Here is a 27,742-nt window from a genome sequence, read left to right on the forward strand (position 1 = left end):
ATCTGTGAAATCCCCTGACATTACTTGTGAGTACAGATAAAGTGTTTAATGAAGGCTGCTAACATACAGATAAGGCCCAAAGTACTGTCCCTGTTGCTTTGTCAACAACATTGCCCAAAGCAGCACTAGCTAAGTGAAATACAGGCACTGAAATACAGGCAATAGGTCTAGTTTGATTCCAGCCAATCCGGCTCCCTGCAGCTCTCCGCAAACTGTATAGCACCTGTCACCAGTGGTCTAACCCACTCTTTACCACCAGGTACTTTGGCTGAAGAGGCAGTCTGAAAATACCACACACATTAGGTTTCCCCCCACCTTTTAAAATTAAATCCAAGATTGATATATTGTAAGTCAGGAGCCTGTGCTCCACTGCCTGTAGATCTCCTGTAAGTGAACTTCCTTCTGCTCAAACCCTTTGAGCCAGCGAGTGGAGGTCGTGCTGCAGAGTTCAAGCTGAATTTGTATTATTACAAGACAGGGCCTGACAGATTTTGCTTTTGCAAACCTCTGCCATGCGGTATTAAACTACAAACCCTAACCATGAGAACGAGTAGGAACATTTGAATGAAAGATAGCAGCACATGGAAAGTTATCCATCTGGATTAGTGTGAAAACACAAGCATAATCTCTGTGGAAACAAGCAACTCCGTGAAGTCTGACTTCCTGTGCTTCTCTCCTGTGGGTTCTCTCATGTCTGATAATGGTTCACACTGCAGTGTTTCTCTCCAGCAAGAGCATTCATTCGGGCCTCTCTAGCAGGCTGCTTACTTGCACTCAGTGAAACTTTGTGTTCCAGTGTCTCTTGAACATCAAGTCACCAGTGAAGTCTAGTCAAAAATGGCCAGCAGGTTCAGAATTTGTTAGAAAAGTGAAGGGAACATGCAGGAAGAGGGTTGGTCAGTACATCCACTTCATATTTTCAGGATTCAGTTAAAGCTCCACAATTTTTTTTTCTCCACCAGTCTACAGGCACAAATGTAAAAGACATTGGCTTTTGAAAGAGATGCATTCTAGCTTACCATGGAAGTTTTACCCACTCCTGAGTAAAGTGAGATAAATAGGATGCCCTGTGCAATGCTCATGAAACAGTTCTGAATTTCAACTTGGCTCCTGACAATTATGTGAATATATGAACCACATTCAAACTCACCAGATGAATTCAATCAGCACTGTGCAAATATCGCATACATAATCTATTAGTTTACCCCAAAGAAACTGAAGCATTGAATTCAAACAGAATGAAGTCATCAGTAATAAAAAAAAGAAACTGATAAGGCAATATTAAAAAAAACCCAACACAATATTCCAAGATTTGCAGAGAAGATCATACATTGACTGTAAACTATTCTCCCATCTGCCTATAAATACATAATTAAAAAATATTGGTTTGATCAGATAGCGGTTCTCAGACAGGGAAACAGCAGATGAATACCAGTTCAAATGTTTCAGATGCATGACTATTTATACTGAAAAGGAACCTGAGCTTACAGAAGAAATATAAAAACAATACTCCAATCAAAGTCAGCTTATATTAAGGACACTTACTGAAGCTTTTCAGCAAGCCTGGTAAGTACAGCAGACAGATTTCTTTTAAAGTAGCTTTACAGTTAATGCAGTGCTCTCTCTTTAAGGAGATATAAATATTACAGTCCTCATGATATGTACAATTTTGTGCACACTTGCTTCCCTGACACAGCTCTGGAGCCACACTACACATTCTTCAGAGAGCCGTGCAACCACACATTTACCACTCCCTCCACCATCACATGTTCCGGGGATCCAAAATTTAATGTACTCACTGACTTCTCTGTGTCATGAGACTGTGAGAGAACTGTTCACTCAGCATTTTCCAGTTGTTTTCAGAATGATTTCCTGAAATTCTGCTACATGTAAGGAGACTGATTCAGAAGCAGCTGACACTGGGAAGTTCTAAAATTATGTCTGTGTGTAGGAATAAATCTCTGAGAAACTTCAAAAAGAGTTGTGAAGACTCAGGTGCTGATTTCAAACAATAGTAACAAACATGTCCAAAATCCCCAGCCATAAACAAACTTAAGAGAAGTTCAACAGTTTTTCCAATAAGCTGCAACACACTACAAGGTTGTGTGTGTTTTGTCTTGTTTTTGTTTTAATAGAAAAAAAACCCCAACAAACTTATATGAACATTCAAAAGAGGAAAAAGCACTTTCTGGTCAGTCATTCTGTAGTTTTGTTAAATACAGCCCTTATTGGGAGAATAAGGACTTCTGGCTTGGGAGAAGGAGAAAAACAAGCCTGTGCTCTCGTTCAAACCAACACGATCATTCTAGCACAGCTGCTGGGGCTGTCCCACCAACTGGATAAACAATGGCCAGAAGGCACCCTCCCCTCCCGGTGCCTGCACCTGCCACAAGCACCACGCAGGGCCCACCTTGCCCACTGCCAGTGCAAAGGGACCATCCTTGAAACAGCCTCTCAACCAAAACAGCTGGAAGAGACAGCCCCAGACAAAAGGGGAACCAAGATGCAGCAGAGACTGAGCTTCAAGCTCTCTGACATTATGTAAAGTATGACTGTGAAATTTTGCCCCAACATCTCTGGAGAGATGAACAAGCACCATAGTGATAATTTTTTATATATATATATATATATATATATAAGCAAATATTATATAATTATATTAATAATTATGTATATTCAAGATGACAGACTAGGGTTTTTTTCCAAAGAATTGAAACACCCTAGTCAGTATTTATTATGTACGGGCTCAGGTTTTCCACAAATCTTCGCTGTGTTCTTCTTCCTCTGAGTTGTTAATCTGGATTTCCATCATTCAAGTTCAAATGGCATTTTTAAAATTAGATACTTCTCACTGCAGCTTTCCTGATAACACAAAATTAAAAACAAGTGTTGCACATACAAAGTAAGATGAACCACTTAAAACTATATATAAACATACATTTAAAGAGGCAATAAACATTTTGTTTCCAGTGGTTTTCCTAAACACATTAATATTGCACAGGGCTTTTTTGCCAACCACTTCTTTCAAACAGTGATTTCACCCAGCTGACTGTCAGTCCCTTAAGCAAACAACTGGTGCTTGAAAGTTAAAACAAGCAAACAAAAAAGAAGAAAAAGGAAAATTATTCTTTTAGAGAATTTTCCATTATCAAACAAATCCAAGACAAAACCTGATTCACAGACTCTACAGAATGGACAATCTTCCATTCATGATCTGCTAAAAAACAAAACTGATTTTACATACTGAAAGGAACACAGTGGTCTACAAAGACACACAGTCCAAGGATGTCCAACAGAGCATGTAAGAGTATCTTTCACTTTGGATGAAACTTCCATTTTAAAGTTATAACAAATAAATATTTGAGTAAGGTTCTCTTTCAGTTCCAGCCCTTGCATTTCTATCCTGAAGCATTACATTGCTTATGAAGATAGTTTTGCAACCTCAGTAGTAAGAAGGAATAAAAAGAATGGTGGGAAGTGATAAAAAGAAAATCAATGGTAAGAACATAATTCTACTGTAACTCAGCTTTCATCTTTGTGACCACCAAGAGAAACAGATTTCAGAGAGAAATGAATATCTGTTGTTTTCATAGGCATTTGAGTAAGGAAATGCTATTACAACGAAAAACTTGTCAGAAATGCTTTGCTGACATCACTGATGTTGCCTTGCAGGTTCAGGAATCACCTTTGATGTTCAGCCAAAGACAGCCCAGGTTTTGGCTACACACATCCCACACTGAGGACCCAAGTTAAGAATGACATCTTTCTAGGAACTGGAACCATGCATATGGCATTATTGGTCTCCACAACACCTGCTTTCTTGCTCTGGGCAGGAACATACTTGATGTATACACAACTACTGTCTTTCTCAATGGAGAGGGGCTCTACGAGGACACTTGACTTGGACTCTTGTGCAAAGTGACTGGGAGGAAGACATTGAGCCGTGTTCCATTTAGGCAGGACTATCTGAGAAGGTCTGCATAGATGGACTGATGTGAGAAGCATTAGATGGATGTGTTTCTCTCTAGGTACATAAATACATAAAAAGAATCATAAACAAACTGCAGAAAACCAAATTACACTGAAGAAGCCATTTACACTTAGTTGAACCCGTATATTAAAGTCCCCAAATTTTAATCTGTTAAATAATATTTTAAAAACTCACAACTGTGCTTCAGTGGAACATACGCTGGCACCTTTCAATTCTTTAGGCGAACATAAAAGCAGTACAATCACTTCTGTCCAAAAGGTCAAAGCCTCCTAGGGCAGCACATGACTACCATTTGTCTGGACGTAAATTGAGTCCTATTGACCCTGTAACATCACCACTGACCTCCTGACATTAGGAGCTTAGTGGAAAGAGAGAAGATGATATTTGCAGGTTCCTATAGGCTTATTAGGAAGAAAGAAGGAAAGAGAACCTTGCATGATATGAATTAGCAATGTCATTAACCTTTTCTTTCCCCAAATAGCTCACAATATGTTTACAGAAGCCTCAAAAGAACCATTTGAAGATTGAGACCAACAGATTTGTATCACTTTCAGTTTTTCCAAACTGTTTATAAAATATCAATCAGTGGCTTGACACAAGGCAACCTTTCATGCTTCCCTCCCTTCACATGACATACAACACCTTTTCCTGTTTGTCATGGCAGACGGCCTAGATATTCAAATGAGCATCATCTTTTCAAACCAGCCACTTCTCATCTCCATTACTCTCCTTTATAACTTACAGTTGACTACAGCTGGTCAGGAACAATAGGAGGTATAGCCTAATTTGTTGTTTTATGGAAACAAAATTGGCACACTGAGGTTTAACTTCACTGTAAGCAGATATAGTACATGCTACTCAACAGAAACACATTATTTGCAATCAAGTAGAACGGAAAGAGAAAAAGGCAGACATTTTCTTGTTTGTAGCCAGACTGTCATATTTATTTTTTTTTTAAAAAAAGGTAATTTTTAAATTTTTTTTCCCTTTCTCTGCTCAATGTATTGTGCTTCATCAAAGAAGGCAATCACCAGATCTTAACTAATAATAAAAAAGATGCCTTTACAGTTTGGGCTGGCTAATGGCAATGTCTGTTCCTGGCATGGGACCAGTTTACTGCTGTCTTGTTGATGTGAGATGTGCACTTGTCTCCGAAGGGCTAGGAAAGCAGGGAGATTAGGGACTCGGCTGCTGACAACAACCAAACTCTCTATAAACAATACACAATGAAAATAATGAAAAACAGATTTTCCTGGTATTTTCAGTAGCCTCTAGACAATGCAACAGTTTCTGGTTTCTTCACTAAAGATGATATCAATTATGCCTTTTATCCATCATGCAGAAGTCACGTGTGAGGCATAATTGAAGGCCTTCTCTCCAAGGTAATTTCATCTGGATTTACGCGGCAAAGTACTTAAATTGCCTTTTTTGGCACTTTGTATTACAACACAGCTTGGGAGGGGGTATTTTACTTTACTGATGTAAAGCAGCTGGCATATTTACAATAGATAGGTCACATCAACACAGAGCAGATTTTCAGCCCTCCAAATTCCATTTACAGCAGCTTTAACAATCCAACAAAGCAAATGCTGAATGCTAAACTCCAGTGTAGAAATGTAACTCTATTTCTTAAAGACTATCACACCTGCCTGGAACTGGCACCTAGGTTTTTTTCACTTACAGGCTATTGCTTTTTGCATTTAATAAACTCATCGCCAAAGCTGAAATAATAACTACTTTACAAACTTCCAATGAATTAGCCATTCAGGAGTCCCTCAGGAACTCTTTACCGCACACAAAGCAAAAGCAGGAGGGAGAGAAGGTGACTATTCAGTGCAGTCTTCATTTCTGTACTCCCTTGTGAGAGAAGAATGGAAGATCTAAGAATTCCTTCACAGGAAATGCCACTGCCCATGTTCTAAAACATATTTTGTTGAAAACTTCAAAGCACAATGTTAACTATCCATTTTCTCCCAGAAATTACTTCTCCAAGTTTCACACTAGAGACTCTATCATCTGCTCATTACATACGTGCCAATCTATGCCACTGGCAGAGTGGCAGCAACTAATCCTCTATGTTGTTTGCTTTTTTAATACTTGCCTAGCTAGAGAGGAGGTAGACAACTCAGCCTCAACTAAAAAAAAAAAAAAAAAAAGTTCTCTGTGTCTGTAATCCTGTGACAGATATAGCTTACATTTTAAAAATGAAAAAGAATTCACATCATGTGCAAAGCATCAGGGAAAAGCACAGCTCTCAGAGCCAAAACACATCCTTACTATAAAGTTGGCTTTTTTGGGGGTGTTTTTAATAAATGGTCACTACAAGGATAACATTAATCCAGTGTTAGGACTTTTACAGGAAAAAAAAATACAAATGTAATTTATCTTTTTTAACTGTCAGTTGCATTTCTAACGCTTTCAAATCTGCAGCTTCCAGCGGCCTTTTGTCTTTCTGCCATGGCAGGAATATCTTGGACAGCTGTAAGAGCTTTGTAAGCTATCTTTCTCAAAATCCATTAGCTAATTCAAGGAACCTAATTAGAGCTGCCATTTTGATGGAGCATATTGAATGCTCTGTATAAACTAGTAACACCATCAATGTTTATTAAAAATTGTGAGAACCAAAGCTCTCCATTCCATATAAATATTAATGGACAGATACACAATACTTATTGAAATACAGACGGCATTATGACCACAGAAATACACACAGGTATACTTACAACCCCGTGTGATGCATTTATTCACAAAGGCTGAAGTTCGGAAGCAAAACCTAGGGACAATTTTACACAAACTGTTGAAAATTGACCAGCTTCCATTTACACTATCCTTATGTGCATTAAGGGAAGCAAAGCACACTAAAGATGATTTGTTTCTTGTGTTTTTTCTGAGTAGTGTGCTGACAATTTGGAGTGCATTTTGAGCTTACCTCAAGAATGCACTCCAGCTGGAACCATTTTATAGCTCCTCTTAAACCAGCCACTCCAATCACTGTACTTTGTAGACATTTACACATACTCCAGTACTATACTGTTTAAGAGTATCCAAAGATTCAAAGGGAATTTGCTCTGTAGAGTTAAAACTCAAATTTTGCTGTAGACAGCAACAAAGTCGGTGAAAGGAGCCAGACATCTGGAGCAGTGTTTTCCTACTTTCTGCTGTGTGAAAGCCCAATCGTAATGAAAAAACAGCTCACAGACAACGACACAACACATGAAATACTGACCTACTGACCATACTAAGAACATATTGGAGACCTAATTAGGTTAGGCTGTACAAGCACATGCCTTTGGCTGCAAAAATAAAAAGTTTTCTGGCTATTTCACAGCTTTGTTTTTAACTTGAGACTTCATAAATGGAACTGCAGAAAACCTCATATGTTACCATGTCGATCTGACGTTCACTTTCATATGCATCTAAGAGTGCCTGGATTCTATTTATATGTACAACTAAATATACGTGCATAGAAAAATCATCAGATTTGCTACAGAAAGACAGCAGATGCTCTTATTAAGCCACTGGCACATGCAAGGTGAAGCGTGTAAGCCTTACAGAAAGCATTTAACACTCCAACTACAAGCTAAAGAAAAGCAAAGACAACAAGTGAAATTTTTTCTAGCTCATTTTGCTAGCTGTGAGTGCAAGGCACAGCAAAGCAAAAGCACTGTTGAGCATGCTCGAATGACTCTTGTAACACAGGGGGCTTCTTGCAGAGGGGGTATAATCCATACACACTCTTCAGAACATCCTAACTCCAGTGCCATGATCTGAAGTTCACTTATTCAGAATATATACTGAAATGACACACGAAACGTTTAACAGATGTGCAAAATAAATCGGTGTAGTTATATTTTCTACACCATAACAGCGCACAGGGCTGAAAATTTTATGACAATCTTACCACGGGGACAACCCTGAAGGTAAATTCATTTTGGTTCTGATAGGGCAGTATTTCCAAACTACAACTGAGATTTGAGCAGTTTCACAGGAACACAATCGAAAATCAAAACATCAGTTACCACTGGCTTCTCTCAGGAATTACATATGGCAAATTTAGCTTGTGGTTATTGCTCAACAAAGAACCTTGACAAATACTGAAGAGGTAGATGGATTTTTGCAAAGTTCTGCTTCCCGCAAGGCCACCCTATCTACCCTTCCAGAAGCCTCCCCCCTTGGGCACTTCCCTCGGTGCAGCTGGGTCCTGGGACCACTGTTGTTTAGTTTGCATTCACAGACTGGGGAGTACACATTCCTTCAACCCACTCTCATCACAAGCTCTGCAGAAACAGAATTGAACACTTTATAAGCCAAACTGCATTTTGGAGAAGTATTTCTGAACTTGGAGGCCTCCAGCTAGCAGTGTAACTTTATTGCTTTCCATTATGCAGGCAATGGAGGCTCCTGGACTTACAGACATACATTGTTTTTCTAGCTCCTTCTTACAGCTGCAATTCCACTGCACTTCTGATAGGAAATTACTCCTTCTTTTCCACCTGGAGAACAGGGCTCTTTAAGACTGAAAGTAAGCCCTACTGCTTTTTAGTAATTGCTTTGAAAAATGTTAAATTAAAATGGAAAAAATGAAATAATGGAATCTTCAAACTATACAGAACCATTTTTTGGCATACTTTGCCTGGGAAAGGAAGATCAAACCTCTCTCTGTGTGTTTGGCTGGGAGTCCCAGAAATGCTGGAGCAAGTGCTCTGGTCAGGCTCACCTCTGCCTCTACAGAATGATTCTCATATGCTTTCAACTGCCATGTTTAGAGACACACCTTACCAATCATTTCCCATCTATTTTTGTCTTGCTGCCTCAATTCTCTGTTCTCATCTTGATGCTTGAAAGTCTTCCCCTTATCTTTCAGCCAAGGATGCCAATTTCCTCCACCCTTTATTGGCTTCCCATACAAGCAAACCTCTGTCCAACAGGCAGCTGTGGTACAGAAACACTGCCCCTGATGCACCTAAGTCAGCGTGTCTCCTTCCAGCACTCCTTGAGACCCATCTCCCAGCAGCACTTCCCAAAGAAGCTGCCAGCGAGGATGGGGCTGCAGGTAGCATGGGACATCCAACAGCACCTCTTCCTTTTGGCACTGGTTGAAATTAGGTGCTCATGTCTGAAACACTAACAGAGCATCAAACCTGCAGTATTGGTACTCTCTACTTTGAAGCATCTACAAATTGTCCACAATTATGGCCTGGCCCAGCAATCCCCTTTATTCCCCCCATCCTTTAGCTGCTCCAGCCTCTCCTCTGTTCCGATTCTTGTCCTGCTCCTCCATGGCATTTTTTAGGGCATTCAAAGCAGCTCACCTTTTTCCTCCCTTGGAAGGTGTGGTGTTAGGGTCTGGGAACACTGATCATCACTGAGCACCCTGTTTACCTCATCCTTTATTCCTGCAACAGAAGTCTTTCTGGTCCCTGCAGCCAGAACCTGCTATTGGAAAAACATGTATCGGCTCTGGCAGTTCAGGACAAGTACTTTTGGTGAAGTTAGCAGCCAAGTTTCTATCATGTGTGTGGGAAGTACTCTAAATCTTATAACTTAGTCAAATTGTCACTGTTCAAGGGGTGGCAAAAGCCACAGTCTGGTATAAGACTAGGCTGTATTCCCTTCCAAAATATAAAGACCCTATTCCAGCATATGGAAAGACTATAGATTCTTGCTGGAAGAATATATGCTGCTGCTTTTTACTTTTTGCACAGACAAAACAACCCCTTGTCATCTTCCCCTTCCAGCTACAGCCCCTGGCCCCAGAAAACCCAGCTGTTATCTGATGCCATAAAAATTCAGCTTCAGCACACTTCCTACATAGGCATTTTCAACCCAAACGGTTGAAGATTGGTTATAAACACGTGGAAATACAGTTTTCCAGTGGAGGTCAGGCCAGCAGCTCCCCAGGCACAAGTGGCACAGCCTGTTTCCACAGCTGTCCCCCTCCCTGCCCTACAGGCTTGCATTCTGCCTGGTCCAGCAGGGACCAGGCATCTGTGGGATGAGCACTCCTTAACGACAACCACAACACCTCTGAGGGTACAGCCTGGCACGCACATAGTTCTCCTGCATGTGCTCCAGATTAAGCTGTAGTCAGCTTAATGAGAGACTTAATTGATGAGTGCTACTTCCTTCACTTGTCCATTAAGATAAGTACAGCACATGGACATTTCAACCCATCAAATAAGAGAAAATGCATTAATTTTGGTTTTCTTAGAACTGTTAATAAATCTGACACTGTCTGGCAGTTTTCTTCATTTCCTACCATTTGACAGATACTGTGATCACAAGTTACAGAAGATGTTTTTCCTCTGAAATTATCACTCTGGTAATACAAGCCAGAAGGAAATTTTATCAAGATACCAAGAAGCTGGGTATCGGTTTTATTTTTAACTTTATGTGGCTGGTTTGTGAATATCTCAATGTGATAAAAAAATAAATTCCATCCCATACTATTAAAAATAATACACACACACACAGAGACACATTACAAATGACTGTATTACAGCAAATAATCACACTGTGTATTTATCAGTAAGAGCCAGTATTCCTCTCATATAATCAGCCTGGCTCTACTTAGACCCCTTTACTGTAAGAGCTCTTGCAACTGTTTTCTTCCTCTTTCTCTCTCACAAATTGACATTTGTATGGAATCAAGAAAAATCTTCCCTAATAATTTTTCATTACTAATGGCTTTTTTTGGTATGTGTATTTGAGAGGAGGGAAGGCAAAGGGCAGGAAAAAGGAGCTTTAAGTGCTCTGCAAATTATCCTCCTGAATCTGGGCCTCATAAATCCTATCAAATGTTATATTTCATCAATAGGCTGGAAAAGCTTTTTTCTCTGCAATGATGAAGCCCGAGTTTAAAATTTATGGTTTCATTTTAGAAATGGACTATAAAAAGAGTCTGACTTGGTTGTCCATCAACTGTAGCTGACATTAGCAAGTTAGGTGTGGACTTTCAAAGTGTGATATGTATTTTTTATTTATTATACAGGCACATATATATATATATATATATATACACACACATATATGAGGACATGTGTATCACTGTGGGTTTGTGCATGTATAAATACACAGCTAGATTAAAAAAAAAATAAATCTTAAAACCACATTTTTCAATGCAAGAGGATCTGAGATATTCAGCAGATTAGACTGCAAAGTGATAAAATTGTCCAGAATAGAGTTGGCTCAAGGACCTGCAGCAACACAAGCAAATTGCATTTTGCTGCACAAATGATCGAGATAAAGTAGTTTAATTTGTTCTCATTCATGGGGTGGCAAAATGCAATTCAGCAACAGCAGAGTAAGGTTCATAGGGAGGCAGGGAAGATTCCAACAGGCTGGGAGGAGAAAAGGGGAGGAGGGCAGGCAAGGACCAAAAGGTTTTAGGCAGGGGAAGACAATTAGCAAAGGACTGATAGACTGGGGAAGAGTGGGTGCAGAGCTTCTGCACCTGTAAAATATGGAAAGGGAGGGAAGGAGACAACCTCTCCCATATCCATGCAACTCTCTATCTCTGCTGACTTCCTCCTCTTTTTCCAAGCTCTGGAAACAATTCTGACTCCCAAAGAGCTGCTCTTACTTGCTCTCCTGCACTGCCAGAGGTAGGAGAGCACTGAGATTATGGCTCCTATTTCTGTTGCTGCCACCACTGACGGGAGCCATGTGGGTGCCACAGCTGTCCTCTACAAGCCCAAAAGCTTCCTCTGGCAGCCACAACAGCATCTTCCTCAGATGGAGGAGGAGGCAATCTGTGCATACTGCCGAAACACCCACTCCTCTCTTCCCTTACCATCAGAGTTGGAGGTCTGTGGCCAGTGATTACTACTTAGTTCTACCTATGCTGAAAGGCAGCCTTAAAGACAACACTTCTAATAGAAGCATTACCGCTCCCCAAAATCCTCATACTTGTAAAAGGCAACCACATTTAAAATAAAAGTCAGATAAATAAAGTGACATAACTGCAGTTGGAGAAAGTGAAGTTCCTTTCTGAATGTAGGGGAGCCCATTTCCCTCCATCTGCTACTAAAAAATGTCATTTTGTAACTCAAAAGAATTAATGATGGACTATGTGAAAACAGCAAATCAGATCATGCTGTTGAGGCATTATATGAACTAAACAGAAGAGCAGTTAATCTAAATCGCATGTGGGATGGTTATTATTGTGTGCTGCCATCATTGCTGCTGAGTCTGGCTGTAATATTGGTTTTGGTGGCAACACATGGAAAAACCTGAACGTCCTGTTCCTCATTATATAATGAGGAGAAATCTCACTCTGGGGAACATGGTCAAAGCTGACAAGTGAGCATTGCAGAAAAGGCTGGGCAGGGGTTGTGGTTAATGGCAAAGGTACTCTGAGTCAACACTAAGAAAACAAATACCATCTTCCACCACCTCTATTTTGTAACATGAACAAGACAAATAAATAAAAGAACCCATCATCCATGCTCAGGACACTTGTGGCTTCAGATCACTGTTGAAACTCCCTGTTGAGAGGATGTTTGGCAAGGCTCCTGTCAGCAGCACAGCCAGGGCAGTGGATGGAGGCACCGCGGGGCACTGCCCTGGCTCAGCTCCTGCTGCAGGGCTGCTGACTGTGCAGGGACCTGGCTCTGTTCACCTCGCACAGCCATGGCACAAGCCAGGGATTATCACTGATGTGGTGTTATCCAGCAGGGAAACAGGGAGGGGAAGTGTCACCCATATGCATTTTGCTAACCAGAATGTGTTCTGCTTCTAGCACTAAGTTTCCACTGTAAATACATAAAATATACCGTTCTTTCACCAATTTATGGAAATGAGAGGTCATGAAATGGCATGTATTTCCAAAAAAGGTATCTGTGTTAGAGAAGGGTAACTTTATCAAACCTTGATCTACAGATGACCTGTCTCTGGAATTGCACATTTTCTACTGAAAGGTGGTAGGTATACAGTAGTGTCACATTGCACAAGTAGAAATTACTTAGAAACAAGAAAATCTTGAACTCTTTCAGATTCATGCAAGTTAACCCCATTTAACAATGACACTCGGGACACTAAACAAATACTGACATGGTAGCATTTTCAAACACAAATGCACTCATCCCACCATAGATCTAGTATATTTCTATTAGTATATTATTTCCATAGTTTTCCTGCATGTTTCTCCTTGAAGGTTTCAAAATAAAAGAAATTCAACTTTCCCTGAAACTCTTGAAATTTTTTGAACCTGAGTTAACTCTTCTACAGAGACACATATTTTTGCCATTCTGCAAGAGAACGTCCTGTCACTGTCCAAATCCTTAATTTTTTCTCTTCTAAAATATTTTAATCTGCTTTTTCCCTCCCCCCAAAGGATGTTTTTAGTTTTGTTATTCTTTCTTCTTTCCTTGTCTCCTTATTTCTTCACCTCTTCCCTGAGACTCCAAGGGTTTATATTTTTTTTTACATTCATTTGTTAGTTTTTTTTAATTTTCCTTGAGCTCTTGTGAAACTCTGACCTGCTTACAGAGAGCAACTCACAGAGCTTAAGGGCTAATGTTTTACCCCCTACTCACCATTGTGGATCTGGCTGCAGTCATCAGTAACTAGAATTCATCATCATCAATGGATTTTCAGTGACAGGCACTGTATTTGCTCAGATAATGGCCCCATATATTGCATTTGAAATGAGGGTGTGACCACTACTTAGGGATATTCTCAGGAGTCAGTAAATGGCACTGCTGCAGGTCATGTTTGCTTCATGTTTTAAAAGCAGAGCTGCAGAAAAACAAGCTTTGAAGTTTTGGGGTGCTTTGTATGGTACAGTGCTCTCAGGCACACCAGTATTAACTGAAACACATCACCCTGGGACTGGAGCAGGCCACTCACCAGCTGGTTTGGATCACAGGGGAAGAACCCACGGAGGCTGCCTCTGAAACTCTCCTTGCAATAGGCTCTGAACAGATCTATAATCAATAAACAGTCCTGTTCCCACACACAGTAGAGCAATGGAACCAGTAAAAACAGGTGGGGGAGCACAAGATAAAATGGAAAGAGCACTGTTCCACAGGATGCCCGACAACGACACTTGATGTTTTAAGAATGAGCAAGTGTAATGTGCCCGCACAGGCTGCAAAGACAAATTCAGAGTTTGTGAGCCTCAATACTGTTTAAAATCACTGTGGACAGAAGACACACTTCTTTATTAAGAAGAACTAACAACCTGATAGAGCTACTGGACAATAGGACCAAGCTGCTTTTGGGTCAGGCAATTAACCATAAAGAGTATGCACTGAATACCTGTGAGAATGCAGCCTGCAAAATTACTATTTCCGATGTAGGATAAACATTCCTTCACTTCTCTAGTCCTCAACTTTATGAGTTTGCCAACCATCACAAATGGGGATCACAGCCTCCACTCCTGGAGCAGCAGATAGCTGGGTATGCTGAATTCAGTCCTGGGCTGTACACTTGTCCCACCAAGAGAGAGGAATGCAAGCTAACCCAATGAGATGAAATAAAGAGTGCTTCCATCTGCTGCATTTTTTTTTTGCAATGACCAAAGTTAAAACCCTATTGATGTGCCCTATCTCTAACTTAAGCACATTGACCATAAGATTTTTCCTTCCCTCATTTTTCTGCATTCAAGGATATCCTCCATTAATGCACCAAACTACCCTTTTTCCTCCCCATTTAATTCACTGCTCCCCATGGGATAGCCACTAAATTTGATTCATGAATACAGTACATTTACAGGCAAATCTGGGAACAGAGAAACCCCCTCCCCATCGCATCACTCTCCAAGAGGGAGTTTAAGACACACTGAACAAAGAAGCCTCTAATCTTCCTGCATACAGCTTAGAAATCGGAATGGGATTTCCATTCTGTATCTCTTGCTTCATTACAGAAGATATGGTCCTTAAAACAGGCAATTTACTTTGGCCAGTAGCATTTAAGGCAGTAGCTTTGAGTTTTGGTTTTCCGTAGATTCCACACCGCAGCAGGCAGCTTCCCTCCCTCCAGTCCTACCCCCAAACCCCAGCTGCAGAATGAAGACACCTAAAGGATTCAGGCAGCTGCAGTAAATGCAAGACTCCAGCTCTTGGGCCTCATCTGTGTTTCACTCCTTTCACATCCATCCGGATTTGACAAAGTCATGCTTATCAGTTAGATCAGCAGATAGTCTCCTAGCTGTGTTGTGGTGCAGAATTAGGTCAGAAGAGCATTCTGCCAGCTTGTGTTTTGCTGTTTAATCCGGCATAAGTAGCTGTGGAGACAGCAATAAAGGACATCTCATCACACTAACCAAATTCTTCACCCCCTAATCCTAGGCTGGTCAATTTTCCAACCTTGTGAGGAAAATGGAATAAAAATCACACGTTACTACTATTTAACGGCCTATTCCAAGAGAGTAAATTTTTGAGAATACAAGTGAGGCCAGGAGGCAAGTTTATTTTATGAAAATATATCACGTTCAAAGGCAAATGGAATGTTATGAAAATAAAGTCTGAAGAATAGTAGTTTTCAAGTTTTAAGCCATCTTCTTCTGTGATGCCATAGCTGGGTCTTCCAGCCGGCCTCACCAGATGGCCATGTTGGCCACCATCAGAATAGCAGTCTGGAAACAAGTGCCCTACAGCCTTGCCTAAGCGTCTTGGCTGGAATACACTCTGAGGCAGCAGTTCTGTACTCACAACTCAGAGATATTCCCAGTGCACTTGCTTAAGAATTCTTGAAATTTGTGAAGAGATTAAAGCCAAACTTCTGGTCCAGGAGAGGTCAGGGAAAATAACAGAATGTTGGCTACTGGCTTTTAAATGGCAATTGTCACTATTCACACTAAAAACAACCCCTCCCCACACCAGCACACAGTATGAAAATCTGCTCAAAAATAGTAATCATAAAGAAACAAAAGGAATTTTCTCTTAAATAGTAGGTAAGTTCAGCTGCAGAGTACTTCAGCAGCTATACACAATTTTTTGTTTCATGGAAGCTGTACAACCATTCCTCCTCTTACATACAACTGTGCAAATCAGTGTGTTAGTGATGCTTTTGCAAAGAGGGTTTGACAACAATAGAGAGTCCCCAGCCTGCTAAATAAGAAGTGACAACTCCATTTGAAAGCTGTCTCTGGATGTGTTTTATGTGCAGAAATTATCTGTGACAGTTCAGATCAAAATAGAGTTTTCATTTCATGTGGGAGGTAAATGGACGATAGAATAGGTTACTTTAAATGCTGCAGTCTAGTCCAATTAATGTTTCAGACTTTTCCGTATTCTGAGCTCTAAACTTTGGGGTAAAAAAAAAATATAAAAATCATTTTGTCAATAGCACGATGCTATTGAAGAACAGGCTAAAGAACAGGTCAAAAGGTAATAAAAGTGGTTAACAAAAACCACTGTACAGCAAAATGCTGAAGTTACAGTAACCTGGCTGTGAAACTAATAAGTATAAAGCAGAAAAGAAAATATCACTTCATTCTTCCAGGGAGAACCAGAAGGGGGGAATCAATTCTGATTTCCCATCTCAATCAGCAGAGATTTTGCCGTTTACTTTGATGGAAACAGGACTTGTATATCAGTTTTCTCTCTGAGCAGCAGACACAAATCCACCTGCTATCATTTGCTTTTCAGATTGTGCAACATAAATTTACAATTTCTGGTGTACGTAACTATACAAATGACATTAATTTGTAATTTGAAAAAAATGTCAAATCCAAGGTGTTCACATTTGTTACCTGTAAATCAATCAGTTGTTCTCGGACCCATTTTAAAGGAACATGTTTTCTTAAAGTTTTGGACCTGCTGCTCTGTTAATCAAGCACACCAGTGGCCATGGTGGGAACTGTGCTGATACAGTGCCTGTAGATTTCTAACTATCTTTTTCAAAGTTGGTGGGGAAAGTGGTGGGGAAAGCAGTACTTCTAGCATGGCTTTTTAGATGTAAGCATAAAGTACTCTTAGCAGAAAAAGTATGGATCCAAAAGGGAGCGATGTCATCCCAAACAAGGGCCCATGATTCTTATATAATCTATTTTGTTTATGCCACGCTTTAAACAATGCATATTTTGATCTTTTCTGAGAAACAGCATTTTTCTTGGCATGATTTTCAATTTCCACCCACTTGGAAGAGCAGGTGTCTTTGTGTATCATTGCTCAACCCTGGGAATAAAATAAACATTTTAAAAACATGTTAAAATTGTTGTCCTAAAGTCAAGGAACATTAATTTAAGGTTGCATGGGCATTAAAGAAGAACAAACCACTCACTTTAAATGCACTGAGCTAGCAGAAACACTGAGACAAAGCATTCAAAAGATATGAGACCTCAGTACCTAGTGGCCAAAGACTGAACACTGGTCATCTTATTCCATGGAGGCGAGTTTTAACACAAAAGAGAAATTAACATCTATCTATGCACTAGAGTCTGGAAAAGAAAAACAACAGAACAATGAAGCTGCTCAGACATCTGGTATATTTTCCACAGCTAATAGTAATGAGATAGTGGGCAGAGTGCAGATTAAAGGCAAAAAGGTATGAAAGATCACTTATTTCAGAAGCCACACAGACATGGAAAAAATACCAGTAGTCAGACTAATGAGTCTAAATTTTGGGAGGGATTCTCAAGCCCTTATTACATTTAAATTAGTAATATATTTGTTGCAGCATTCAAAGAAAGAGAATGAGACTTCTGTCTATTCACTTTTGGAGCCAGAACATGTCACTAAGAACACGAGACTCTTCCAGCTCTGTAAGTAAGGAGGTCAAAGCATCAGCACCGATGCAGGCAGTGGTATTTACAGAGAAAAAGAGGAAAAGATCAATCCCTTCCCTCCATCCCCTTTACTCTCCCTTTCTGAAGCAGCTGCTGCTTAAACATTGCCATTGTATACAGAGGCACAAAATAATAGCCTCTTGGTTTCTTTTAGTTTGGTTTTTTTTTTTTTTTTTTAAATCAGGAACAACAGAAGACATTAAAGGAACAAAACAACACCTTATTCAGGTGAAAGACTACAGACTGCTTGTCTTTTGTTTACTGCCAATCAATTACAATTAGAAACAGGTTTATTGCTCTAAAGCTGTTCCCCAACCCTCCTCCACAACCTCACACCCTTTTGCCACGTTATGGAAGTTTCTGCTGACATGTAAAGCAGGGACTGCAGACAGAGGAGGCCTCCTCTGACATTACCTGAGAGCAGAGCAGAAGCCCAAGTCCCCTGGTCTGCAGCACACAAGTGCTCAGTTAAAGCAATCCTTTCAGACAGTTATTGAGCACTATGGTGACTCAGGCATTGAAAACAGTTGCCCCCTCCCTGCCTCTCCACAAGACCCACCATGTTTTATTGTGTTTTCATTCCTCTGAAGATGTCTTGCTGCTTACTTTTCAATTACCAGGCCATGTACAACACTTGCATTAGAAACATGTTCCACGCATAAACTTACATGCCAGTCTCAAAATAATTGTTTCATACGCATTTATGTAAATACTATAATGATAATTTACAGTTTATTCCCATTTACAAGGTAATAACCATATGCAGGACTAAGTAGGCATCTAAGCCTAAGGGCAGAAGTGTTTATAACAGATAAACTCCATGGCTGAAGGACATGTTCAGGCTTATACTGGTTTGAGAAGAAATGCCCCTAAGATACTATTATGCTGAAATTTTTTATTTAAGATTAAAATTAAGTGATTGAAGGCATTAAACCGTAAATATGGGTCAAAGACTGAATGATGTTGTTTGAAATTTTAAAACATTAGCTGTCACTTTCTTGTTCCTCCTTACTGCTACCAAGCCACTGGAGAGAGGGGTCTAACAACCTCCCAGAGTGCACGTTCAACAGAGCACTGTGACACAACTGTCACCCCGACCTGCTGGTACACAGGTAGGAAACTGGAGAGAAACAAGAAGGAGAAAATAAATTAGAACATTTATTGCTCTACAAGCACGCTATATTTATTGCAGTTTTAGCACTTTCTAGAGGTATCCCACACTCACTCCTCTTGCATGGTTTTTTTTTTTGTGGGCTTTTTTTGTTTTTCTCTAGTTTAGTGGAAGGGAAAAATGAAGGCAGCTACCTGTTTTGCTGGCAACTGAAGAGTATAAAACCTTTCATGCAATCATCCTTCACTGCTTTCTAAAAATGGCCTCCAGACATCGAGGACAAGTTAGTGATAAAAAGAGATAACCAGTGTGGCTATCTGAAACAACATGATTTTCTCACGTCCCTCTGTCCTAATGAAAGACCTCTCAGGTGCAGACCACGATGTAGATGAAGACAAGTTGTTTCTTTCATTTTCTAAGAGAGTCTAACATGACTCTTCACAAAGCAGTCACAATTCTCTTAGACCATCCCAAGATCAATACTGATACCTTGATCAATGTCAACAAATGCCCTGCTGCTGCATGACCTGCCAGAGAAACAGCTCCTTAGCCACAGTACACGTGGGCTCCAGATGGTGCCAGGTCCCCTCGCGGGAATGCAAGGGCAGTCACAGAGGTTCAGAGTGTATATACCAACTTAACTACATCACAAGACTGGAGCTGATGAAACAATAAACTATTTCTTGGCTTACTATGACCCCTTGGATTACTGTCTGTGCCAGTGGATTTGTGCTCATGGATTGAAAAACAGCACGTTTTAGAGTTTGTCATCGACTGTACACTCTGCACAGCTGTCAGACAATAATCACAATTATTGTCTTTTTATTCAGCATCCTGTTGCCTATTAAGCCATTTCCATCACATCTCATCATTCTTCCTAATATTTCTGCTAGCACAATATTGAGTGATTTTCAGCTTTTTAAACAACATCAGTTTTTACAGTTTTCTGCTAATCAAAAGATCTGGTCCATGGTTTTGCCTATACTTTCTGTCAACAATGCTGCCAACTAAGCGCTTGGGTAACTATTTGCCCCTGGCATCTTGACACAAACAGGGAACAAGGTCATGGATAATTTTTAGGAGCAGTTGTTTTATCCTGCAATTAGATGCTTGAAATTTCCATGGGAAGATTCCCACTGATTCATTCTGAAGTCAGATCTGTGGCCCCCTTAGACCTTTTATATCTTATTATGCTGCAATTAGCATTAAAATCTTAAAGATCTACCAGTGTAAACTCCAGGTGAACTGTGACTGCAAAAAAACAGTGTACAGTAAGAATTTCCTACATCTTATGGATACACTGAGATGACAATGATTTCCACTGCGAGGCTTCCACTGCACAGTTAAGCTGTATGAGCACCACACAGTGTGAGCACTTTGCCTGGACATGAGCAGCCATGCTCGAAAACCCTACCAGAGTTCCTGCATTGTTCCTGGTGACAGCAGAACCTGGCAATGCTGGTGGGTCTGAGGAGCACCCCATGGCTCCCTGCTGCACCCTTTTCACCTAGTGTAAGCACCTTTCCTGGATATCTAGGAAAACCAACTGAGTATTTATTTTGAGACTGTTATCTCTACAATGAAAGAAAGAATCCCTTTCTCCCATTTAACTAGTAGCAGCTAGGAAAAAAAAAAACGTAGGAGAGATTTTTCTGAATGTCATGGTTTTGGATAGAGTGTGAAGTCCCTGAGGTCAGCAACCTAGATTCATCTTACGGTGGGCTACACAGCAAAGCTTGCACAAGGCCAAGTCACCAGGGTTTTTCTCTGAACTACTTGCATATCCAGAAGCTACGAGATCGTATGGCAAAATGAGTATGTCAAGAAGCTGGGGGAAAAAACGGGAGATGGTTAATAAAAAGACTGGGAACTGGGCTGAGAGAAAGGGGAAACAAAAGAAAAACAAACAGTTTCTTGGCAAAGGACCTGCTAGAAGGACAAGCCTCACAACTGTGAGCAGCATAATGACCTTCTGCTTGTTTCTCTTCAATCAGGGAAATGGGACTAGGCTCACATTCATCATTTAACCAGAACTGCAGTACAGAATAAACCTAACTGAAACATACTTTTTTTTTTTTTTTTTTTTTTTCCTTAGCCAGAGCAACTCTGCAAGGCTAATGATGGGGCCAAAGAGACTCATTCTGACAGAAGACAACCTGGAGCATTGAAAAGCTGAGTATTTTGAAAACTCTGAAGTGTATGAAATACAACAGACTACTGGAGAATAGTGGGAAGACAGAACCACATCCATCAGATTTAATCATGTCCTCTACACTTTAATTAAAGTAAGACTTCACAATTTTATTTAAGATTACCAAATTCTCAGAGGAAATACACTTCTCTCTCTGTACTGCTACCAGACAACTGTTAACTTGGAAGAAGAAGACACAGTACACAATGTTACATCCATCCATCCATCCTGTGTATCCAGTAAGGTAGATCTCTCTGTTTAAAGAAAATATCTAGTTACATTGCTTGTCTACTAAATGGAAATACCAAATGCTATTAGGGTTTGCACTTTCAGTATGTAAATGACTGGCCTATAAACAAGATTTTAACAGCTTCTCGATTAAACAGCTCAGTTTAATTAATCGTCAGCCATTAACCATTCATTTAAAATGCCACTTACAAAATCTTAATTTTTTACATTATCAGCTGGTTCACAAACAGCTAGCTATAAGCAGAAGGGGAATGGTCTTCCTCTCTCTTGGAGCTTACGAACCTTATAGTCAATTCTGGCTTCTTAATTAACCACACACACATATTAGCATTTAAAATTAAATGGTGTTTTGTTAAGAAAAAATTGTGCAGAGAGAAGTACGCACATCATTCTGCTGCTGGCTAAAGAGGCAAATATGAGCTTTTGGTCAAATTACATCCTGTGTAAGAAAGAATTTAGCATCTCTTGCTCACACTAGGAAATGCACTATGGCAGGAACACATGCAAGGCCATATGATTTCATTACAGCTGCATGGACGATCTCACTTTGTCTTTATTTGTACATTTAAGAGGATGACAACACCATCTGCATTTCACTATATCCTGTGCTATGGTCTCATCTTCCCAGTAACAGACCTGGCTTTCTCTTCAGGGACCTATCTTTTGCATTTGCATCCAAACGGCTGAAAGAATGGGACATTACCAGTAAATATGCAGAATTAACGTAAAATAATTCCATAGAATAATATATCACATAAGAAAAGACAGGGCTGGAGGGAAAAAACTCAACCTAAACCTGAATGCTTAACACAGCTGCCAAAACTCAGGCTCCCCAGCATCTGCAGCAGGACAGTCACAAGGGAGTTGTGGGAGTGCAGTATATAAAATTTTACACATCTGTCAATAAGCGAGGTGATCCAAATGCAAACCCTAGCAGGCAGGATGCACGCAGGCAGATTTGTGACTATTCCTGACAGAATTTATTTCTGCTGAAGAATGCATGGCCTCAAACAAGCATGCACACATTACATGGCAGCAGCAGCAGTTTGACAACTTCCTTCTCCTTAGACACGCTCCAAAGTGCTCAGGGTCACCTGAGTTCCATGAAATCTGGGGTTTTGTGAGAAGCGAATGATAGGGCTTGGGTGCCAAAGTTGGAAGATTTGGACAAGGGGTTCCTGGGAAAAAGCAGAGTGAACTCTACACATTAAGTAATTTTGCTTGAATGCTACCCAGAGATTTTTTTTTTTTTTTTTCCCATATAGGTGGGAAATAAACTCAAGGCTTGTTCAAACATGTCTCCTTAGGCAGTCCAGTTACTCAATCTTTCCCCTGATTGGCACAGTGAGTAGGCAGCACCCATGCACCCTTTCTGAGGAAGAAAATTGCCAGTAGTATTAGAAGCAAAATACACAATACAAGTCTAACTACAGTGGCACAGCCTACACTTGAATTGGTGGCCACAGGGCTTTCTGGACTACCCTGCTCCCATGAGCAGGACAGCTCTACTGAGAGCCCTCAGAAACCACGGAACCTCTGCTGTACTGCCAGTGCCAGCCAGCCTGAATTTCTTGTCAGAAATCTATCAGCCAGGACAGACAGTAAGTTGCCAAACACTAAGTTCTCGGTTTTAACATTATGGGAAGCAGTGACCAGAGGGCAGCCAAAGGTTCAGAAGGCCCTGTGGTATGTTTCAGAAAGAATAAATTCCAGAGGAATCAGAGGAGAATCTTGGGATGTAGAGTAATACAAGACAAAGAAAAATCACAGATGATTTTAGGACACCAAGCAGAAGAGGCTTTATGGTAAGAGAGACTACATACCTTGCTTGTATTTGTCACCCCTTGTAAATCAAAATATTCTAATGCATGACCATATTTCTCTTTCCACAGCAACGCAAGGTACAGTGGCAAAGGGCACATAGGTATTACATAGCCTCATTCAATTTCCACCTCGCCTCCATGATATCCATCTCAAAGAATAACCTTCCCTGAACAAAGGACCCATCCATTCCTAGAACAGTAGATTGCTTTTACACTAGACAGTGATGAAAGGTGTTGTAAATGGATGCACAATAAGCAATGCCCACGGTGCTCTGAACTGAGAACAAGAAAACTTCAGCTTCTGGCATATGAGACACATGGGCCAAAGGCACACCTGGACAACCCCAGCTCACCCTTTTTCAACAAATCCTGTTCTATTGAAAGTCCTTTTGCAGCTCAGGATTCCTCTGGTCTTGGATTGAGCAGGATGGGAGTGGCCCATACCTGCCCTAAAGACAAGCATTTAGCCTTCCAGTAAAAAATGCTCTTTTTGCTAAATTTCAAAACTCTGGACCCTTTTATACCTTCCTCTCATACTTACACATTGCTTACATTTGGCATTTGGTTCCTCAGGACATGAACAACAAATTCTTCCTTTGATCCTTTAGAGGGAGAGGCAGGCCACTTGGCATTTTTCTCCTCTGTCTCTCTTGACTCAGCCCAGCTCTGAGAGTGAGATGTGAGGGACACAGAGATATGGGTTTCATTTTCCCATTTTCAACTTGGCATGTTGCTAGACTGAGCATTCTGAAAGACTGCAAGTTGCCATAAGGAAACTTTCACCCTGAAACAAGGAAAATCTATATCTCAATTAATTAATTAACATTATAGAAATTAAGATCTTGCACAGTAGGCCCCAAACAGCATCTCCAAAAAAAACCACCAAAAGCTGGATCAGACTTTGGTGCTTTGGACTTTACCCCTGTGTAATAAAATAGAGCTGTTTTTAATTTTTTTTTAAAAAAAAAACTGCAACAAGATACAGCTCTGAATCTCTTCTTGCTAAACAAAGGAAAATTGTATTAGTTTTTGTCAGACCAGCACTTTGAAATTCCCCAAGATAAGCCACATAAATAAGTGAAGAATTATACTTGGCAATGAATTTGGCATCAGACTTTAAGTGTTTCATAGTTCTGGGCTGAGAAAATAAGTTGAGCAAAGTCTCTAGAACCTTTCCAGAGATGTACTTGGGGTGTTTGGATATACTTGACAGCACCATCTTCACGGGAAGAAAAAAGACGAAATTGTTTATTCGAAATGTGAGGAAGGGTTTCACCGTGTGACATGCCTGACATTTAAGTGATAATAGTGTTGTGCATCTGCTCTTTTGGCTTTGGTCTGACACCTAGGCTCTGCCACGGAGCAACTTAGCACTGTCATGGCACAGCCTTGATGACTAAACTCAGAGATGTGACTTTACCACCCATTGCAGGAACATATGGGCCACAGATCACTCAGCCTCTGCCGCAGGCTCGGAAATGCACAGCGTCTCCAGCAAAGACCCTGTGAGTTCCCCAGCTGCACAAGGTGGCTGTGCAGGCTGCACCATCCTTAGGGATGCCATTTGCATCACAGAAAATTGTGGCTAATTAGAAATAAACAGAAAAATGCTTGATTTACAAAGAAATGTGTGATTTTGCCAGCTAATTTTTTTTCCACTCTAACTTAACATTCACAGAATACACTGATCATGCTAATGCTTTCGCTATATTCATTAATAAGGACAATTTACATTTATATAGCACCTCTGTTAGTTAAGAATTCCAAAGCTTTCAGCAAAATATACACAAAAAATTACTTCTATTTCACTGAATATAGTCATCGTTGGAATGAAAATCAACAATTGTGAACAGTGCAGAAGAACGTTACACAACAGTTGTAAATAAGACACAAACCAAAGCCCCCCAAAACCCAAAGCAAAAAGCCCCTGAGATGCCAGATGCAAGTGGAGGTAAATGGGATCTTAGTGCAAAAACAGCAAGGTGAAGCAGGTCTGTGTGTACCCTGAGGAGCAGTGTTGGAGGCAATGAACATACTTCATAATGATTAAAGCAAGAGAACCCTGCATGTGCAGCCTGTTGCTTTCCTGCACAGAGGGACATTCTCAGCTTAAACTGTGAATCTACAAACCAGGAATATGTGATGGATTCTGGTGATGAGAGACAGGAAAGTAAGAGTATGCAAAATGTGAACAGCTCTTTTCTGACCACTACACTTCATACTTTACAAATGGCCTCCTGTTTTTAAAAGGCATTAATTAGGCTAATATATTATTCTGGAAAAATAACATAAAATAAAAATTAACTTCTTGTTTCAAATGATGACTTTTCATTCTCAGCCATAATGGTACGTAACTGAAGTTCTCAGACTGAAATGAAGTAATCTATTCTCTCTGTGTCCAAATCCTCCTTCTATTCCTAACCCCATTTACTTTAGTCACTGATCAAGATTCCATGCACTATATTACAACTTGAGAGTCATGTGTGGGAGAAAAAAAATCCATCTAAAGTAAAATTAATAGCAAGACTTTGAGAGAAAGCATGCATGTGCTAGCAAGAGCAAAGCATAAGTGTTTACATGACCAATGTGTTGATAAATGTTCAGCCCCACAAACATAAAATAACTGTGGCTTGGTTTATAAGCATCCATTATATCCCTTTCCCATCATTTTGAGGCAGATAAGGTAGCTTTCATACTTGACCCTTGGAAGCAAATTGTTTTCTTAATTAACACATTATCCAGGGATTTTTCTTTCCACATCTCTTTTTCCTTTCAATACTCTCCCTCTAGCACAGAAAGATCTCCTTGCCTGAAGTTGCCACTTTATTCAACAACTGTTGGCTGAGACCTCACGACCCACTGCATAAATTCACATAGAATTATTCATGTTTGGCACATTTCTGCTGGTGAATAACAACACCATTTTGTCTCTCAGACAAAGAAAAGACAGATTCAAAAAAAATAACAAAGGCAGCCTAATAAGAATCTCACATTTCCTATTTTTTTCCTAATCTGGTTACAAGCCTGAGAAATTCGACAAAGCAAAGTTGAGGACTTTCAGTACAGATGGAACAGGCTCTGAGTGTGACTTCTGATCATGGGCTCAGCCATGAGGTAACTTTTCCTGCCTGTTTGATGTTTTGGTTTTAGTTTTTCCAACTGAGTTATCGTGTTATCATGCAATTACAGCTAAATCCACACTGAAATCCATGATCCCAATACCAAATCCAAACTTGGTAGGGGCTTCAATCTTGTCCCCATAGCAAGTCAAGAGTTCATTCACTGTAGTCAAAAACACAATACAATCGATCCACTAGAAGGCAGAATGAAAGACTTGAGCATTTCTTTTTTCTGCAAGGACAGACAATCTATAAGCTTCACTTCAAAACTGATGATATATTTAAAATATAAAGCTCTAAAGTCCGTTAAAACTGAAATTACAAAGCAACTTTTGTAAGTGTCTTAGTCCAGCTTACACATGCATATGTTCATATTTGGTGGATACACACACCTGAATTTAGACACCTTCCACTGGGAATTCTCAGATCTTGGTGTATTGAGTTAGCACAAACTCAGTTACCGATACCTTTACTACATGTAACTTTTGTGTGACTTCAGTAACAATTGCCTCAAAACCCACTAACTGGCAAAAAGCTGGGATCACCACCTCTTATTTTATGTAGAAGGCAACAAGTTAATATTATGGAAGGAAAAAAAAAAAGCCCTGTCATTATGTTTGGAAAGAACACTACCATACTGTATTTAGGTGAAAAAGAGAGAGATACTTGGCCCATTCTCTGCTATGAACTTAGATTTATGTCAGAAGTGTTTTATTATATTTATGGTATATATAACACTGACTCAGTAGATGTTTTAAAAGTACTGTGATGCCACAAACTGGAAACACTCTTATATCTGTGCTGACATATTTCTCCCAAATTAATGAGTGTGGTATTACATGGCATGGATTGAGGCTATGGGGAGACACTACAGATTGTAACATGAACTCAAAGCATGCGCAGTTCCTGAAGTCCCCCATGTCTGTCCTGTCAGCTCTTCCTTTCACATAGACTTGCCCACACACATGTACTTTGGTTTGAAAAAGCCAACATTGATACACTAATGCCACAAATGAAGTCTCATGTTCTTTTAGCCCTAAATTTCAGAAGCAACCAGTTTTAAAATCATCATAATGGTGGGTACGTCACCAACTCACGGGAATTTTTGTTTCCCCTTTAACCCAGGGAAAATCTTGACCATCTTTCTTTAAGGCTGGAAGCTTGACAGTAAGGATTAAAAATTGTTCTTCCCTTCCCACTTACTTATTGGAAAGGCTGTGAAAGGCAATCAGTCTTGTGAAACCACACTTCATAGTCTGCATAAAAATGCCATGATTCTTAGTCCTCTCCCCAAACTAATTGAAAGTGTGTAATATCACACAGCTGGGAAAATCTAAACCATAAACCATACAATATATCATGCTATCACACAAAACCTGTTACTAATATGCAGTTGATGATCTACAGGATCGAAAGGGATCTGAAAACTGAGATTATTTTTGCTGCAGGGTAAGAACTTTTCCTGATTGAAAGAGGAAAAAAACACTCTTTCAGCAGTGCAGGAATTGAACTGCAGTCAGTTCATT

At 40.1% G+C, this 27,742-nt stretch overlaps 1 protein-coding gene across 2 annotated transcripts in view; it reads right to left on the minus strand.

The window, feature by feature from the left end:
* PARD3B (par-3 family cell polarity regulator beta) overlaps positions 1-27,742 on the minus strand; it is a gene marked incomplete at its 5' end in the record, with an annotated part of 392,787 nt that overhangs the window by 52,207 nt on the left and 312,838 nt on the right. The window lies entirely within an intron of this gene.

This window comes from Zosterops lateralis (assembly GCF_965231275.1).
Source record: "Zosterops lateralis genome assembly, chromosome: 7".
In the NCBI taxonomy this organism is placed as follows: domain Eukaryota; kingdom Metazoa; phylum Chordata; class Aves; order Passeriformes; family Zosteropidae; genus Zosterops; species Zosterops lateralis.